This window comes from Carya illinoinensis, chromosome 10 (genome assembly GCF_018687715.1).
Source record: "Carya illinoinensis cultivar Pawnee chromosome 10, C.illinoinensisPawnee_v1, whole genome shotgun sequence".
Classification (NCBI taxonomy): Eukaryota; Viridiplantae; Streptophyta; class Magnoliopsida; order Fagales; family Juglandaceae; genus Carya; species Carya illinoinensis.
This window is the reverse complement of record NC_056761.1, coordinates 20,375,979-20,387,379: the sequence shown is the minus strand read 5'-3', so window position 1 is coordinate 20,387,379 and position 11,401 is coordinate 20,375,979. Positions and strand designations below refer to the sequence as shown.

Below are 11,401 nucleotides of genomic sequence, written 5' to 3'. Positions count from 1 at the left end.
ATTTACCAGCGTAGGGACCCACGAATCAGACCAAGTATTTACTGATTGTGCACTAAAAATTTGGAAGTAGCACCCTTTTTTGAGTAAGACTTTTGTTTTGAGTATTCCCAGCCACATACTAGAATTAACTGTCTTCTGTGGTGCCTCCCAGAATGATGTGTCCTTAAGATATTTAGCCCTTAGGATTGAATGCCACAAGCCATTTCTGGGTCCACTTATTGCCCAACCTGTTTTTGCTAACATTGCTTGATTCATCTTTTCCATCAATCTGATGCCAAGGGCTCCATTTTTTTTTTTTTTGGTTGGCGAATAGACTTCCAAGATCTTAATGTCAGATTATAATTTTTGTCTTTTGGGAAGCCCCACTAGAAGTTTTGGAAGGCTATGTCAAGAGTCTTGCAAATTGATTTTGGTAGCTGGAATGAACTTTGGTCATATGTGGGAATTTTTTTTACTACTGATTTGATTAACATGTTCCTCCCTGCCTGAGCTAGTAGCTTTGATTTCCAACCTTCCAATTTTTCCCCACTTTGCTCAATATTTCAGTGTAATATTCTTTTTTGTTTTTGCTAGAAGAAGTGGGTAAGCCTATATCTCATTCTAGCTAATGATGCTTTATAAGGCAGCCATTGAGAAATGGATGTTTTGGTTGCTAGGTTTGTATTTTTGGTAATAAACATGGAAGATTTGCTCAGATTTATCTTATGGTCTGACCATCCTTGGTATTTTGCTAAGCACTCTGTTATGATTTGAGCATTTTTTTTTCTATGGCCTTTGTAAAGAAAATTGTGTTGTCTGCAAAAAGTAAGTGTGATACTAATGGACTATTTATGCTAGTTTTAACCCCTTCTAGCTTTTTTTGTGCTTCAACTTTTAAGAAGATTTTGGATAGAGCGTATGTGACCAGTATGTAGAGAAAAGGTGAAAATGTGTCTCCTTGCCTAATTCCTCTATGTGATTTGAAGAAGCCTCTTGACAAACCATTGATGAGGATGGAGAATAACACTATTGTTATGCACTCCTTTATCAAATTTATCCATCTTTGATTGGATCCCAGGGTTTTCATCACTACAAAGAGGAAATCCCATTCCACCAAGTGAAATGCCTTTTGTAGTGTCCCATTTACCAATTACCAGGCTCCAATTTGATTGATTCTATAGCATTCCTTCTTCTTTGGATATTTGTCAAGTGATAAACTTTTGTGTTGAGAGCAGTTGAAGTGAGCCAAGTGAGTCGAGATTTTTGCCTCTGTAATATTTCTTCATATTATCTTTGCTTATGAAGCCTATGCTATAGGAATCTTTCTTTTTCTTGGTTGGAAGGAGTCATATGGTTGCTTTGTATCTCAAGGAGTTCACTTTGAAGCTAATGAATATTGTGATTGATTCAAACAATTTTTTTTTTTTCCAAACTTTTAGTGCATGTTTGGTTGACTTGATTTTCGTGCATAGAATGTATGACAGATTGCCTAGGTGGGGTTTGCTCCATGCTTCTTTTATTACTAGCTGGCTTAAGGGCTCGCGGATCCAGAATTCTTCAAATTTGGAAGACGAGACTTAATGATAATTAGCCGTATTATGCAACAGGATTGGATGGTGGTCTGATACTGATGATGCTTCATGTTGAAGCGTTGCATCTGAAAAAAGTAGTCTCCATTCTTGGTTTGCTATGACTCGGTCTAATCTTTCTCTTATGAGTGTTTTCTCGTGTCTATTATAAGTCCATGTGAATTTTGGATCCATATAACCAATGTCGATTAGTCCATTCCTGTCCATAAGGGCTTTGAGGCCCTTATTTAGGTTATAAAAGATAGGCTGTCCTCCATATTTTTCAAACTGATCAATGAGGTCGTTGAAATCTCCCATACATACCTAGGGTCTTGGGAAAGCTTGATATAATGAGTCCAAGTGACTCCAAAAGTTAGCTTTGTTGTTCCATTTGGCCAGTGCATAGAGAAAAGTAATTAACCATGGTTGATGTGAAGGATCAGAGTAGTCTAAAACTGAGATTGCTTTGATATTTATTAGAATAGGTTCTATTTCTACACCTAGTTGCCACAAAAGTAAAAGGCCTAATTTTTTACAAACAGCTAGATAATGAACAAAATGGTGGAAACCTATGCTATTTACAACAGATATGGTGCGATCATCCGTCACCAAGGTTTTCGACAAAAAAATACATACGAGTTATACTTCTTAATATCAGTCCTTAAGTTTCTGATTGCTTTGGATCTGTTAGACCCTTGCAATTCCATGCCAATGTCTTCATTTGGCTGGTGGAGGCATTTTTGTACATACATTGGACTCTCTTTTCTCCACTTTTATAAGACGTTGGGATTTCCTTTTTGGAACTTCAATAAGCTCTATGGCTAGTTGCCTCTTAGAAGGGAAAATTGTTTAAGGTGGTTGATGCACTTGAGTAATGTGTGCTGTTGGAATCAAATTGGGGCTAGTTTTACTTTGAGTTCATTCTTTTGTAGGTTCAGTTGCTGCTTTTGTTGGTTCAGCAAGCATAAGACTTATCTCACGTAGAGGGCTTGAGTGAGCAGTTGGATGGTCAACTGAGATTAAGTCCGTTCTGTGATGTTAAAGGGTGGTGGGATTGGAGCTATCAATACTAAAGCACTACTTGGAGCAACCAACACTGAAGGATTGTATCCTACGCTAGTAGGGGGTTGCACTCAATTGAAGAACGACATTGCATTGGGCCAGCTAAGGTTAGTATGGGCTTGTAGGTGATTTCAGCTTTTTCTCCAGACGGGTACTGATTTGGTTGGGTTGGATCGAGATAACGGGCCTATTAGTATGGAGATCCTTAAGGTCCATAAACAGTGGTCTTGTTTCTATTGAGGATGAAGAATTGATAACGGGCACACCTTGATGGGCCTGATGAAGTCCGATTCAGATGTTTTGTTGCTGTGTCTTATATCCTCTCGTAGCCAAGTAAATCTATTTCCATTGAGAATTCCATGGAGGGTAGTTTCTAGCTGCTTCGGTCGATGACGTGATATCTTGAGAGATCTGCATTGAAGACTTTATTACTTCTCCTACCTGCGGATCTGGACTTGAAGACATAATTGAGATCTGGCTACCAAACGAGGTAAGGTTGCTAGATTCAGTAATTAGCTCAACAATGAAAATATTTACTCTTCTTGTTGGAGAATTAAATGTGCTTGGATCACTGTAGCTGAATAGTGTTTGGGAGCTTGCTGAATCTGTTCGCTTGGAGTTTTTGCCTAGCTTCAAAGAATTCGATGGAGTCAGGAAAAAGTGCAACAGTTCTAGTTTATTGGTAAAGATGGTCTCAAAGTGACCGGCCACTGGTAAGATTTTGCTAGCCTCTAAGAGTGATTTTGTTCATTTCATGTTGTTTACTTTCAATACTAGCTTGTTTCCCTTTGTTAAATTTGTCATAAGGCACTATCGTTGGGTTGGGACTTTACATTTGCTCTATTTCTTCATTTTGCCCACTATCTGTTTGTTGAAAAGCCTGAGTATTTCCTTGGCTGCTGTTATATTCAGCTCTGATCCATGGGTCATATTTGATTATTGTGGAGGGTGAGCTTAGGTAACATAGAATATTTGGGAATGACCAAGTCTTCCACACATCACTACAAAAAAAAAAAAAAAAGATCATTTTCAGCTACCAAAGTCGCCGGAAATAATCTTAACTTTAGCCGCTATTAATTATTACCGGCTATTTCTAATTGCCACTAAATAGCCGCTATTAAAGAGCCAAGTAAAACTTTTTCCAGCTACTTTGAGAATTGCCACAAATACACATTATTTCCGACAATAATAATAGCCGCAAATGTCACAAACAAATATTACCATTTCAAAGATACGGACAAAGCTACCCCTGTTATTTATAATCTTGCTTTCCAGACATAAAACTATTGGGTATGTACTTATAGAATATGAATAATATGGTTGCTGGATTTATACAAAGATTTTATAAAAACAAGTTTATAAATTCGTGTAATTTAGTGTGATATGTTAGACTTACTCTTTATTAAAAAAAGGTAATTTACAATCTAATGTATCATATTAAGTTATGTTAGTTTGTTATTTTTTTTAATAAGATCGGTTTAGAACAAACATTGTTGGTTTTAATTTTATCACTAAATATCATATAATTTAAAATCTTACGTAAACATTAAATTTAATTTACATGTATCTTATGATAGGATGAAAATACCATGTCACATGTTTATGCCAACCAAAATCAAGATTAGCTAATAATTACTTTGAATATTCGTGGGATGAATATGAACGTATATAAACAAGGATTTAAAAAAAAAACAGTCTCAATGGAAGACAAGTTTCCTTATTATATATCATCCTCACTTGTGGCAGAGGAAACAAAATCGTGGTAACAACGAATCAAACAAATGACCAGACTAAAAATAAAACCATATCCAAATACCACCACCAACCCATCATACTTACTAACCTTACCTCCTACACTTCCTGATATATGATCATGAAAAACCTCCCTTATCCAATCTAATAATCCCTCTAATAAACCAAGAGCCAGTTTTTCCTTGAGCGCCGCTTTTAGCTAGACCATCAGCTACTCCATTGACTTCTTTATAAACATGAGCTAGAGATAAATTAATACCAACCAACCGGCACTGGATCTCATCCCAATAGACCTCCATATACCAAAGACCACACCGCTGCGACTTCAACCAATTAATAACAAGAAGAGAATCCCCCTCAATTTCAACTCTCAAACAACCCAACCCATTAAGATGTCGAAGACCATGAAATTCAGTTGGATGGCAGTGTTTGAAAAAATTTAAAACCCTTTGGATTGAAGGTAAGTAAATAGAAAAATGAGGATGAAGTCAGTCCTAATGGACATAAAACATCACCAGACCATAATCCAATTCATGATATTGTAAATAAGTGTCAGTGTCTGGGATTGTTAGCATAGATGACTTGTCTCATATTACTTTTACTTTTCTCATTTTGATTTTTCAAGCCTACACAACACAAAAAACTAAATCAGCTAGAATATATTTCACATTAAGGTATCTATTTGGATGAATCATATATAAAAAAGTTAAGACAAAATCAACTTTCACATGTACAGAATTTTACTATTACATTTTAAGTATTTTGATTTTTTTTTCCCCTTCCCACCAAACATTTCTACTGACAAAGATATATACCACAATCCTCTGCAACAATAGGCAGTACATACATCTAAAATAAAAGTGCTTTGCTAAAAGAACGCTCTGTTTTGGGGGAGTTTAATGGAGTGGTTGAATTGTGTGAATTAGGATAGACTAATGACAAAATCAAAACTTTTAGACAAAAATTTTAGGGCCTAGCTAGCTTTTTCTGTTTCATCGAAAATTCCAAGCTCACCAACACTACTGAAAGAGTTATTGTTGCTTTGATTTAAAGAACCATTCAAAGTTAGACATATTTTTTTGTTATATGTTAAGATCTTGGCATAGGACATAGGAAGTTAAAATTTTTATCCTGATAACACAATTTCATTTGCACATTTATATTTTAAATCTCCTAAACTACCCTCCACTAGAAACCAAGCAAAGATGACAACATAATGTAATAATGCCACAGAAAACATTACAACCCCGAGTTCACTAGAAAATAGCATATTTAGGCATTGCATATGCATTTACATGTGTATTTATAGGAATGAAGCACCATAGTCGTAGGCCAATCGTACAGGATTCGAACTAAATCCATGAATACCTTCTACGATTTTTCCCCTTAGTTAAGCAAACAAGACAACCATATGGCAAAATCACAAGACTTCATTTTAAAATTAAAGACAAAAAAGTAAAACAACTAAACTCTTTACATCTATCAATCCCAAAGTTACAACCGAATCGAGCAAGAGTAATGTGCGGCATAGAGAAACGAATGAGAGTTACATATAGAGAGAGAGAGAGAGAGAGAGAGAGAGAGAGAGTGATGGAGTATAAAAGAAACTCACCGGCGAGAAGATGGCAAGAAGACGACGGCGCTAGCAAGGAACAGAAACTCCCATGTAGAACTGGAGAGAGAGAGAGAGAGAGTGGGGTCCTGCGTGGGAAAATAAGACGCGGGAGGATTAAGGGTAGAAAACTTATTAAGGCGACTGTTGCCTTAATAAGTAAAAAATTGTCGCCGTAACAAATATATGTAATGGCAAAAAATTTATTATGACGATATAGAACTACACACACAACTTATTTGCAGCCATACTTATTCCAGCGCACAAAATCGCCAAAAATAACTGATTTTCTTGGCTATTTTCATAATTGACACAAACATTTTCCCTAAGTCTAAAAACAGGCTTTTTGCAACCATAATTCTATCGCCGAAAATGAAAATAGCTGCAAATAGTATTTATTTCGTGCAGTGCACGTAGCGGAAATTTGACAGTTTTTCCTAGCCTTGGCATAATAAAGCCTTGTTGAAGAGGTTTGGGGATGTCTAATTCAACTTTGATCCTTATGAATTTTCTTAAAGCCAAACCATAGAGAGGGTCTTCTTCTACCTTATTCAGCGTACCAAGTGCTTTCCCAATTTCAACTGCATTGTTGAGAGTTATATAATCTAAAGGAAGACCATGTATTTGCACATTGAAAGTTGCATGATTTAGATTGATTTCTTGAAGAGTAGCACCAGGAGACCAAGGTTTTAGAATAAGTAGATGCCCTTTAAAATTTCAAGGGGCTTGATTAAGAACTTTGAACTTGTCTTGGGGAGATCTAAAAGTGAATATTAACTTGTTTGTATCCATATCCTCAATGAGAAAGTTTTGAATAAAGTTCCATGAAACTTTAATACTAGAATGAATAGCAAACTTGTTCAAAGGTCTATTTCCTAGCAACCTTCCTATCAGGATTTTGTCTAAAGTGGCTTTTGCTGACTTTGGAGTAGAGTGGAGGTTGAGATCATGCCATGACAAAGCTTCAGTTTTGGTGATGGGAGAGTCCATGTCCATTAGAGATTGAAGCTGTAACTGAGATGGTTGATGACTGAAGTGTTGTAGTGGAGATTGTGAGCAACAACAAGTGCAGTTAGCTAAAGATCTCTTATGTATATTTGAAAGTAATTACTTGAAAATGAGCAGCGATATGTGCAGAGAGTTGTATTCCACCTCCTAGATAAAGAAGCTCTGGCTTCTCTCTATCTGGTCTTTGTAGGCTTTTATTCCAAACAACTTTTGTATATGAATACTTGTGAAACTGTCGCCCTGATATTTTGATAACATGTTTTGTTATACATTTTGTACTTTGTAAATTGCTCATATTTATATACTAGCATATGTTCTCTACCTATAGAGTTGTTGATAACTCACCCAATATCTATGATGCCCCAAACTCTCATATATGGATACATGGAAATCGAGGCGTCAGGATGATGACAACACAGGTCACATGCCCTAATGACAAGTACTAAGTGTGTGCACATGTAAGACAAAAGACAAAGTGGGTAAGTTAAAGTCAATCAACTAAGTACCATAATTGTTAAATAAAAATTTGTTTAAATACAAGCGTTTCAAAAGTAATACAGTTATCCAATAAAAACATGATAAGCCAAAATACAGTAAGCAAAACGGGGTAATAAATCCCAATACTCGAGAAAGTGATCCCCGATCAATCCTCAGGTGGAGTCGCATCTTCAGGCTCTACATCCTCAACTGCATCAAAATTTACAGTACTATAAAATAGTATCGCATGTAAGTAATAGCCCAAACAACCCAAGAGATAAAGATACATTAATGCAACCAACAATTATATATGCATATGATGAAATATGCATGATACCCAAAACATCATTTTTCGGGAAAATGAATATTTTTCAACGTACGCCAAAATTCCATTTGGCCCAAAAATATATCCATTAAAACATATCTGCTATTTTCCCAGAAAACAACCCACATAGAAATCCACCATTTTCCTAGAAAATGTTTCACATAAATCCTTTTATCAAAACTTGCAATTTTCCCAGAAAATGGCGCATTATCTAATTTTTAAATCGTATGCACCATAATCTCCTCTAGAAATTATCCGCCGCACACCCTAACTCTCTTTGTCACACCATGGGTAACAACCATGCATGTGGCTTTGTAACTAGGGATGCCCAGTTCCGCACCCAGCGCATTCATGGCCAAGCATTCTTTAGCCCCTACCAAGAAAGGGGCCATGAAGTCGGCACCAGTGTTACCATCTCGTCCGATCCCATTGTTGGCCAGTGACAACGCGAGAGACGTCACTTAGTATATTCCACTTCTGAGTGACCAGAAGAGTTCCACCGAGATAATATCCTATCTCAGCTTGGGGTCGTGATACAAACGCACCTAAAAACCATCTCTCTTATGAAAATTTAGTTTTCAAATATACACATAAACATGCATGCAATTATGAGAAAAACTAATTTTCATGTACAAACATGAATATGCATGTAAATATACAATGTAACACCCAATTAACATCAAAAGCGAACTCAAAAATAAAATCACCAAAATCATATTATTTGGGATAGAAAATGGATTTCAAAAATAAGTAAATCTGAAGGGAATTTGCAAGAGAAAAGGGGCTGATTTATAAAATAAAAACTAGAAAATAAAGGCTTGACAATGGCATGCAAGACAAGAGAGAAAATAACCAAGCAAAATAAAAATGGAAGCTCACAGTTTGGGGTCAAAACAAAGCACAGTTTGGAGGCCAAAAACATCCAAAAATCACAAGGTTTTACCCACAATCTAGCACACAAAAATCCTAAGGGAAAAAAAGAGAAAAACTAAGCATGGAAGCTCATGGATTTACCTACACAAGATGAGAAATTAGATGAAATAAAATGTAAGGAAGGGAAAGAGAAATGCATGGTTAGAAATAGAGAAACAGAAATCAAGAGCTATGGCATGACATAGATTTTCAAAAGCAAAAGAAGAAAATGAGGATAGGAGATGGAGAAGAGAAGGTTCGGTCTGCAGAAACTAGAAACTAAAACAACAAGATTAGAGTGCAAGAAATTACCTAATGAAAATGGAGAAAGGCAACTACAACACACTTTGGTTTTGAAGAAAGAATGAAGGAAAATGAAAATGGAAAGAAGGGGAAGAAGAGGGAGTTGCGTGCAGCAAGAAAAATTTCAGAGGAAGAAGGAGAAGACAAACGGCATAACAAAGAAAGAGGAGAAGAAAAAGAAATGAAAGAAACCCTAAGGCAAGGCCAAAACACTCCATTTAAGGGGGATAAGGAGCTGGGTTTTGAAGGGCAATGGGCTGGGCCTGAAAATGAAGGGGTTTTGGCCCAAAAACAAAGAACAACCTACTAAAATAAGCACAGTCCGAAAATAAAGATCTAAGAAATAAAAAGGTACAATAAAAATAAATAAAAGCCAAGTAAAAACACTACAACTATACATTAGTAAGATAAAATAATTTAAGCCCAACAACAAGACAATTTAAAGCAAAGAGCAATTTAAATGCAAAACAATAATTAATATCAAGAAAGTCAATCAAAATAAATTTCACAACTTAAAAATCATAAAATAAATCCAACGATTAACACATTAAATTTAAAACAAGAAAGCCATTAATTATAAGAATTTAAATAATTCTTCATTGAAAATACACGTAAACACGGGGTATTACATTATCTTCACTATTTTCAAATGATTTGGTCATTTTAGCTAAAGATCAAGAGTAGGATGCATGTGCAAGCGTATTTGAGTGTAGTGGAATTTTGAGATATTGATGATGTTATTGAGGCTTGGTGATGGTTCTAGTTAACTATATTTGGGATTTTGCCAAGTTAGACTAATTTGGATAGAAGAATTTTGAGTTTAAATAAAGGGATGTAAAATGTCTAGCTTTCAAACATATAAGTATATGTTATTTAAAACTATTTTTTGGATGGATGATAGTATGAATTAAAACGATTTCAAACATAAATGAACAGATTTAAAACTTATTGCAACTTATTTATAATATTGATTTTGGATTTTAAATATCCAACTCTAAATCCTCCCTTCTAAGTGTGTTGGCATGTTCATATGACAAAGTGAGTTAAATTGTGTTGTAACTTGTTGAGTGATGATTAGTTGAAGAATGACAAAAAGACATGAGATTGGCATAAGCTCTACATTTGCTCGTTAGTGACTCAAGCGAATGCAAAACAGAAAGTTCTCACGACATGCGCTTGACTCATAGCTCAAGCAATGCTTGAACACAATGTGCGCTTGACACTCGATCGCAAGGCACTCGAGCAAATTTTCATGAATGTGACTTTGACTAGGGTTACATGGCATATGAGAAATTGGCTACAAAAGGAAGCTATGCACGCCCTCTTCATTTGGAGCAAAGTGGCCATAATTGAGCTATAGAGAGAATGGGCTGAAACTCCATTTTTCTTTGAAGTTGGATTTTTCACTTTGAAAATCAGGTTTCCATCTTTGCATAACTTGAAAATTAGGTTTCCATCTTTCCATACTGGAGCTGCTATGAATGTATTGTGAATGTTTCTAAATTGGTTGTAACAAACTAAATCTCCGTAATAGATTTTGGGTGTTGACTTACACCTGTAGTGGTTCTAGATTTTAAAGATGTTCTTCAAATGAGTTTTCACTTCTTTACCAAATTGATTTGTTGATTGTTTTATTGTGACTTATTTCATTAATTGATTGATTTATTGATATTTTTTTAAAAGTCCTACTAGGGCCCACTGCAAGAGAAGTGGTTTTTTGGGACGAACATTTTTGTCCAAAAAAAATTGTGATTTCATCCCAAAATATTCTTTGCGATGAAAAAAAATTGTCCCAAAGTTGTTTCAATAACAATGTACCAAAAACTATCTTTTGGGACAAATTGAGCAAAATCGTTCAATCATGTTTGAACTGAATATGTGTTTTGGATGACTAAATTTCGTCCCATAATCACATTCGAACGGAATAAACTTGACATACGAATGCCAAATTTGTTTGAACACGTCTTTCATGAGTGGTCGATCAATACCAGTCTATTCAACCAAATAGGTGTGAGGAAATGTTTGAACAAACAATTTGATGATCAAACTGTAAGATATGTTTGAATGTATTGAGTAAGAGGTTCAATCGAACCATGATACAATCAAAAGTAGTCTAATAAGTACATTACAATTAGTCTAATAAGTCTAATAGTCTAATCGTCATAAATACATTACAATTTGTTTAGTACCCATAAAAGTAGTCTAATAAGTACGAACTAAATAAATAAAACAGTAGTACTAGCGTTCTTCATACATAAATATGTCCCAAAATTTGTATGTATAATGTAAATTAGTCACTTGCAGGCCTGAACTATTGCATAAAAATCTACATTTGGAGTTGCACCTCTCTCCTGAACTTTTCTTGCTGTTGTTCTTGTTGTTTTATGCGCATCTCCATGTCTG

At 35.4% G+C, this 11,401-nt stretch overlaps 1 long non-coding RNA gene across 1 annotated transcript; it reads left to right on the top strand.

Moving 5' to 3' along the window:
- The first annotated feature begins 2,910 nt into the window (after window positions 1-2,910).
- LOC122278197 lies at window positions 2,911-7,248 on the top strand. Its single transcript, XR_006229311.1, has 3 exons — window positions 2,911-3,099; window positions 3,187-3,322; window positions 6,906-7,248. It is a non-coding gene; the product is annotated as an uncharacterized LOC122278197 (long non-coding RNA).
- Window positions 7,249-11,401: the final 4,153 nt, after the last annotated feature.